This window comes from Panthera onca, chromosome A2, assembly GCF_046562875.1.
Source record: "Panthera onca isolate mPanOnc1 chromosome A2, mPanOnc1 haplotype 2, whole genome shotgun sequence".
Classification (NCBI taxonomy): Eukaryota; Metazoa; Chordata; class Mammalia; order Carnivora; family Felidae; genus Panthera; species Panthera onca.
The window spans coordinates 140,199,788-140,207,959 of NC_138340.1; positions in this window are offsets into that span (position 1 = coordinate 140,199,788).

The window sequence follows — 8,172 nt, forward strand, 5'->3', positions numbered from 1 at the left end:
ATAAACATTGGGGTACAAGTGCCCCTATGCATCAGTACTCCTGTATCCCTTGGGTAAATTCCTAGCAGTGCTACTGCTGGGTCATAGGGTAGGTCTATTTTTAATTTTTTGAGGAACCTCCACACTGTTTTCCAGAGTGGCTGCACCAGTCTGCATTCCCACCAACAGTGCAAGAGGGTTCCCGTTTCTCCACATCCTCGCGAGCATCTATAGTCTCCTGATTTGTTCATTTTGGCCACTCTGACTGGCGTGAGGTGATATCTGAGTGTGGTTTTGAGTTGTATTTCCCTGACGAGGAGCGATGTTGAGCATCTTTTCATGTGCCTGTTGGCCATCTGGATGTCTTCTTTAGAGAAGTGTCTCTTCATGTTTTCTGCCCATTTCTTCACTGGATTATTTGTTTTTTGGATGTGGAGTTTGGTGAGCTCTTTATAGATTTTGGAAACTAGCCCTTTGTCTGATATGTCATTTGCAAATATCTTTTCCCATTCCGTTGGTTGCCTTTTAGTTTTGTTGATTGTTTCCTTTGCTGTGCAGAAGCTTTTTATCTTCATGAGGTCCCAATAGTTCATTTTCAGCAACTTCTTATTCAACACGTCTCCCGAGGCAAGGGAAACCAAAGCAAAAGTGAACTATTGGGACTTCACTGTAATAAAAAGCTTCTGAACAGCGAAGGAAACAACCAGCAAAACTAAAAGGCAACTGATGGAATGGTAGGAGATATTTGCAAATGACATCTCAGATAAAAGGTTAGTATCCAAAATCTATAAGAACTTATCAAACTCAACACCCAAAAAACAAATAATCCAGTGAGGAAGTGGGCAAAAGACATGAATAGACACTTCAAAGAATACATCCAGATGGCCAACTGACACGTGAAAAAATGCTCAACATCACTCATCATCCGGGAAATACAAATCAAAGCCACTTTGAAATACCACCTCACACCTGTCAGAATGGCTAAAATGAACAACCCAGGCAACAACAGATGTTGCTGGGATGTGGAGAAAGAGGATCTCTTTTGCACTGCTGGTTGGAATGCAAACTGGTGCAGCCACTCGGGAAAACAGTATGGAGGTTCCTCAAAATATTAAAAATAGAAATACCCTAGGACCCACCAATTGCACTACTATTTATCCAAGGGATACAGGTATGCTGTTTCAAAGGGGCAATTGCACCCCAGTGTTTATAGCAGTACTATCAACAATAGCCAAAGTATGGAAAGAGCCCAAATGTCCATCGATGGATGAATGGATAAAGAAGAAGTGGTATATATATATAAAGGAGTATTACTCGGCCATCAAAAAGAATGAAATCTTGCCATTTGCAATTACATGGATGGAACTAGAGGGTATTATGCTAAGTGAAATTAGTCATAGAAAGACAAATATCATATGACTTCACTCATATGAGGACTTAAGATACAAAACATATGAACATAAGGGAAAGGAAGCAAAAATAAAATAAAAAGAGGGAGGGGGACAAAACTTAAATATAGACTCTTAAATATAGAGACTCTTAAATATAGAGAGCAAACAGAGGGTTGCTGGAGGGGTTGTGGGAGGGGGGATGGGCTAAATGGGTAAGGGGCTTAAGGAATCTACTCCTGAAATCATTGTTGCACATGTGCTAACTAACTTGGATATAAATTATAAAAAAATATATAAATTATAGAAAATTTAAAAATGCATGTAAAAAAACAAAGAAAAAAAAAAGAAAAAGAAAATCTGTAAGTCTAATGCAACATGTCAGGGACATACTGTTTCTCAAATTGCCTAATCCAAGACTACAATCACAGATGTGAACTGAGTATGTAATTTTTTGACATGTCAATAATGGCTATTAATTATAGCTTTATATTTTAGTATTAAAAATTGCCATTTATTCTTTTTTTAAAGTTTATTTATTTTGAGAGAGAGAGAGAGAGAGATCATGAGAGCACGAGCAGGAGAGGGAGAGGACAAAGAGAGGGAGAGAGAGGATCCCAAGGAGACTCCATGCTGTCAGCCCAGAGCCCAATGAGGGGCTTGAACTCTAAGTCAGCATCTATGAGATCATGACCTGAGCTAAAACCAAGAGTGGGATGTTTAACTGACCTAGCTACCCAGGTCCCCCCCCCCCCTAAATTGCCATTTAAATGCCACTTGCTAGTGATACATTTTTGGCAGTCTATGCATACATAATTGAAGGGAATAAATAGTTCATAGCCTATCTTGATTTATACATCAAACTGAAAAAGAAACTTTTGCAAAAAAATAATACGGAATAGAAAAGATATTGTGCTAGGCACTAAAAATGTAAGCTCTTGAAAGAAAAATAGGTGAGCTAGTTTCTACTTATTTTGATTTTTTTCTTTACCAAGTCTTTATATAATAAAAAGGGCAGCTTTTAAAAAATAATTCAGGAAATGAGAAAGTTGCATAGTTCCTTTTGATTAATATGGCAATGAAAGGGATATAACTTCTTCCTCAAATTTGCTAGAGTTCCTTAAAGAATAAAATTTCAAAACTACTGGAACTGAGACCAAATCACTTTCTAGCATCTTTAGAGAAATCCATACTGTATCCTTAAATTAAAAAGAAAAAAAATCACACTATGAAGCATCAGCATTACTTTCAGGATAGTTCATTTATTTTCTGATCAATTTTTTAGTAAACTTTTCTGGGTAAATCAAGTGTCTTCGTACACTTAAAAAAAGAAAAAGAAAAACAGCTAGAGACTGAATGCATCTCATTTTTTGAGTGTGAACAATAGTGTCTTAGAATCTTGAAGATTTCAAGGAAGCGATGTGTTCAGGTTAACTCAGCAGAGGCCTTATCTACAGACAAATGAGGAAGTGCAGGATTTTGGAATAACAGCACAGTCATCTGAGCAACTATCTTGATGTCATGTCTCTAATTGATCATCATCAGTCACACAGAAAAGTGGGGCACAGAGTGGTCTTTAAATAACCCTCCAGTGACTACAGATGCTGGCGAGGATGTGGAGAAACGGCAACCCTCTTGCACTGTTGGTGGGAATGCAAACTGGTGCAGCCACTCTGGAAAACAGTGTGGAAGTTCCTCAGAAAATTAAAAATAGACCTACCCTATGACCCAGCAATAGCACTGCTAGGAATTTACCCAAGGGATATGGGAGTGCTGATGCATAGGGGCACTTGTACCCCAATCTTTATAGCAGCACTTTCAATAGTAGCCAGATCATGGAAAGAGCCTAAATGTCCATCCACTGATGAATGGATAAAGAAATTGTGGTTTATATACACAATGGAGTACTATGTGGCAATGAGAAAGAATGAAATATGGCCCTTTGTAGCAACATGGATGGAACTAGAGGGTGTTATGCTAAGTGAAATGAGTCATACAGAGAAAGACAGATACCATATGTTTTCACTCTTATGTGGATCCTGAGAAACTTAATAGAAGACCATGGGGGAGGGGGAGGGGGAAAAAAAGGGAGGGAGACAGCCAAACCATAAGAGACTCTTAAAATCTGAGAATAAACTGAGGGTTGATGGGGAGTGGGAGGGAGGGGGCAGTGGGTGATGGGCATTGAGGAGGGCACCTGTCGGGATGAGCACTGGGTGTTGTATGGAAACCAATTTGACAATAAATTTCACATTAAAAAATAAATTAAAAAACCGGTAAAAGAAAAAAAATAACCCTCCAGTGAGCATGGAACTGTGAGTTTCATAGCCTGTCCTCATAACCATTGAACTATACAGCCTCTCTGCCAAGACCCAGAGAGTCAGAATCAGGTAACAGGGAGCCTAGAGAGCCCAGAGAGTCAGGAATTGAACTTTGTAATCCACTGAGGAGCTGGGGACATCAACTGTAAAACTTTAATTTTGTATCTTTGGGCTTATTTTGTTTATTTACACTATTCAGTTTCTCGAAATTATTAACTGCAAAAAAGAAAAAAAGTTACATTACAAATATGCTGTTCTAAAACATAGTTGAGGGAGGAGAAAATATTCCCAGGTAGGACCATAGGGGCAGCCTTGAGGCGGAGGAGTGATTGGGCTTCTCTGTGTTGTCCAGAGGGATGTTAGAAGAGCCTTTACCCTTGACTCAAGATGGCCAAAATCTAAACTCTGGTTCATACATTCAAGCTGGGGATTCTAAGGAGGGTGATTTTTTTTCTTTCTTTTTAAAGAATAACCAGTCTAAGCTGAAGGCTTTCTCCTCTTAAGGCAAGAACTTCTTGCAGGAGGGAGGGTGGCTTATGGATTTGGCGGAAGCTGAAATGGGGAGACTGGAAAGGAAGGAAGGAAATGGGAGAGACAGAACAGATCTTAAAAGGTTTGTGCGGAAAGAGAAAAAAGGATTAACTTTTGACCAGCTGAGTCCAAGAGTAGAAATTTAAGAAGGGAACTATCTAAACAGATCTCTGGGGTGTATATGGATATTTTTCTGATGGATCACACCCTGTTGAGTTCCCAGGTGATTCAGTTTAATTGTAGTCATATTAAGATTTAAGATCTATTATTTGATTTGCCCCCTGACACTCTGATTAAATCGGTACCCTGTAATACCACGTTTTCCAAGATGCTTGATTTATGGTTTTAAAGAATGGAAAGCAATTGCCTAAGAGTAAGAGGGAGATCATGAAAATGAGTCTGAAATAGGAATTACAAGTGTTGTGAGAATAAAGTGCCTGGAATATGATGCCTTGGAGAACTGAAAACAGCAGCCCCTTGTAATCCCCAGAACATTGTCACACTTTCTAAAAGTTAAAAGATTCAATTTAAAAATGGTTTATTCTCTTGAATAATCGTCCAAACCCTTTCATAGACTTTCACTGTCAACCTCATCTTTGTTCCGATTGATTATCCTAATGCCCCTTCCTTTCAAATGCATGCTTGAGTCTCTTCTGAAATGGAATGGCTTTGTGAAGTTTGTTTTCTTTTGGTTAAAAGCTCACCTACCACTGTGGATCCTAAAGCAGTTCTTGAGGGTGTATGTGGGGGAATCTTGGGTTGAACTGTCTGCTGATATGTCAAGAAATGAGATGCGGTAGTTCCTGGGCTCTGGCTGACGATCTCCTCATTTCTTCCTGAGTACATACAAAAGCCATATTTCAAATTTTCTTCTATCCACCCCCTACCTTCCCCCACCCCTTGCACAGCTGAATTAGACAGAGGCAGTGTTATGTGAGATACCCAGAATGAAAGGGTGTGAAAAACGACTTCAAACTTGCAGGCTGGAAATGAGGTGTTATCTTTCCTCCTCAGACACACAATTTATATAGGATTTAGAGTCTTTCCTGAAAAGAGAGCAGAGGTCTCTGACACTCATAATGAGACTGGAACCTTGTCAGTAGCCAAGAGGAAGTCCCATGGAGACCGAGCTGCCAAGATCAAGTAGGTTTGGGTAACACTGCTATAAGCTGTTTGTCACCAGGAATGTCACAGGTATCGTGTCAGGTATGAGGCAAGAGGACATTGTTTCATGGTTAGAAAATGCATTGAATTGAAAGAGGGCTTTCAGACCTTGGGGTTAAGCGGAGACTTAGGTTAATGGGATAGTCAGCCAGGATCCAGCATTAGGAAATATTTATGTCCATGCGGATCTTTGTAGCAGAAAACTCATCAATCACAGAAGATGAAGCAAGGAGTGCAGTTACTACTGGGTTCACATGTTAAATCACACCTGCATGTAGATAGAAAGGTCAGTATGTGCTCTAATTATGTGTTTAGGCTTAGGGGGAAATGACAGGGTCCAATCAGCTAGATGCTGTGAAATGCAGCTTACTGAAACTGAAATATCTGCGTGAGGCCAATATAGGTCTCAGAGATAGATGGGCAGGAGTTTCTACCAAACCCAGACAGTTCTCAGAGTTTTGAAATCCTTGCTACTAGTGAAGCTACTGATGAAGTATAAAAATAAAACAGCCATGCCTCAGACCAAACAGTGACATTATGACCAGAGCTTTGTGTGACCTTGTGGGCTCAGAGGTGAGGGAGGCAGGAGCCAGACCGCTGAAGCCAGATCCCTAGCCAGCAAGTTGTAGGTGACCAGGGCAATAGATTCTTACTGTGTCAGGAGCCCCTACCTAGCCAGATATCAGGGTTGTGCCATGCACCCCCAGATTTGCTTTCTTTATTCCAGGACATTTCCCAAATGAGATTGTTGCCCACACTTCAGCAACAGTCCCTGGCACTGGGCAGACCTCAGTGTGACAGAGACATTGTGAAGTCAATCCAGAAACACATAGGCTCCAGAGAGGGTAACCTTGACCTCACCCCCAATTTGTCTGAGCTGCAGTGAGGAAGGACAGCTAACGGCAGAGTGCAATTATGAGGTCAAAAAAGGTAAATACCCTGTCATTTTCTCATGCAAGACCCCATGATGCAGTGGGAAGAGAGAATTCAATTCTGATGTTGCCTTTTAGATAGTTACCAGTTTTCCAGTCTCAAAGTAAGCTCATTCTTATACCAGTTCTAAATACACACATGTACACACACACTCACATATACACTATATATACATATATTCACACCTATGTGTGTTGTGTATCTACATTGCAACATATGTTTATATTACATAGTATATATCTAACGTATAAGTTATTTTCCAGGTAATAGAATTTATTTATTCATTCCCCTTTTTATTTCAACAAATAGTCAGTTTTCACAATGATGCAGATACTATTTTGAGTGCCAGGAATGTAAGTCAGGCAGGATTTCTCCTTTCACGGAATTCATCTTCAAGTTTGGGGAGACACAAAATCAAGAAGTAATAAAGTAAAATAATTCAAAGCAATAATAATTGCTATGAAGAAATTAAAACAGAGAACTATAATTGAAAATGCCTGAAGTGAGTTGGTCAGGTTAGGCATGACCTTGGCTAAAGATTTAAAAATTTCACCCTTCCATCATTTTTTCCAAATTCTGTCCTCTATTTGGGTTCTTCCCTTTATGTTCCATCAACCAGGAATGCAAAGAGGGTAGACTAAGACAGGAGGCCAGAGTTTTGCCATATGCTGGAACCACAGAGCTTAGACTAAGGGAAGGGAAAGCCTTGGGGTCCTTTAAACCCCCCAGGGCTTCTCTCTGGCCCTGCTTTATCCTTTCACACTGAGTCTAGATGTGATGAGCAGAAGCAGCCTCTGTACCTGCTCCTGATTGCTCCTGTCCTGGCCAGTTTTCTCCAATAAATGCTGTGCTGGGTCACGTATGTGTACCAACAGGTCATAATACGTGTTTGCTGTTTAGATGCATGTTAAGGTGTATTTATAAATTTTTTTTGGCAGATGGGTTTATAATAAGGAAGAATTATACATATCATAAATGTCTAACAATTGAATATTGATTAAATAACTTATATATGTAAATATGACATAATGAGGAAGAATCATGTTGTTCTGAGAAAAAAAAAACTATATTTTACCGAATCTATAACCCATATATATTTCTTTTCATCTATCCATCCATCCATCCACCCATCCTTCCTTCCTTCCTTCCTTCCTTCCAATTAACTTTGTTATTAACGTTGAATAAGCCATTTTTTCCCATGAAGTATGTATCATGTTATTTCAAGGACTTGATAACAGTATCTAATCCTGTTAAAGTGACTCCATTTCATGACTTTGCACTGTATCTAAAACGTTCACTGGTCTCGCTCATTTGAGTTTTTGATCCCTTAAGACTGCAAATGATTTGATGCTAATCAAAGTAGCCCCAAACATATGCCCTGCAGTGGTGACACTGAAGTATTTTCTTCTGATTAGATGGTCATTAGCCTAATTATTATAGAAATGTTAAGACTTAAGGGTGAACATAGCCAATCAGAATTTTAAACAAGTTGTGATCTGTGTCCATTTAACTCAACTGAATAGCCCAACATGCACTAAATAAATAGAATTTCCTTGTAAGAAAATACTTGGGGTGTGGGGGGAAATGGGAAGATGTTGGTCAAAGGGAACAAACTTTCACTTATAAAATAAATAAGTTCTGGTGACCCAAGGCGCAGCATGATGACTATAGTTAACTATACTGTATTGTATCCTTGAAAGTTGCTAAGAGAGGAGATCTTAAATGTTCTCTCTCTCTCTCTCTCTCACACACACACACCCACACACACACGCGCGTGCGCACGCGTAACCGTGTAAGGGGATGGAGGTGTTAACTAATCTTATTGTGGTAATCATTTCACAATATATACATATATG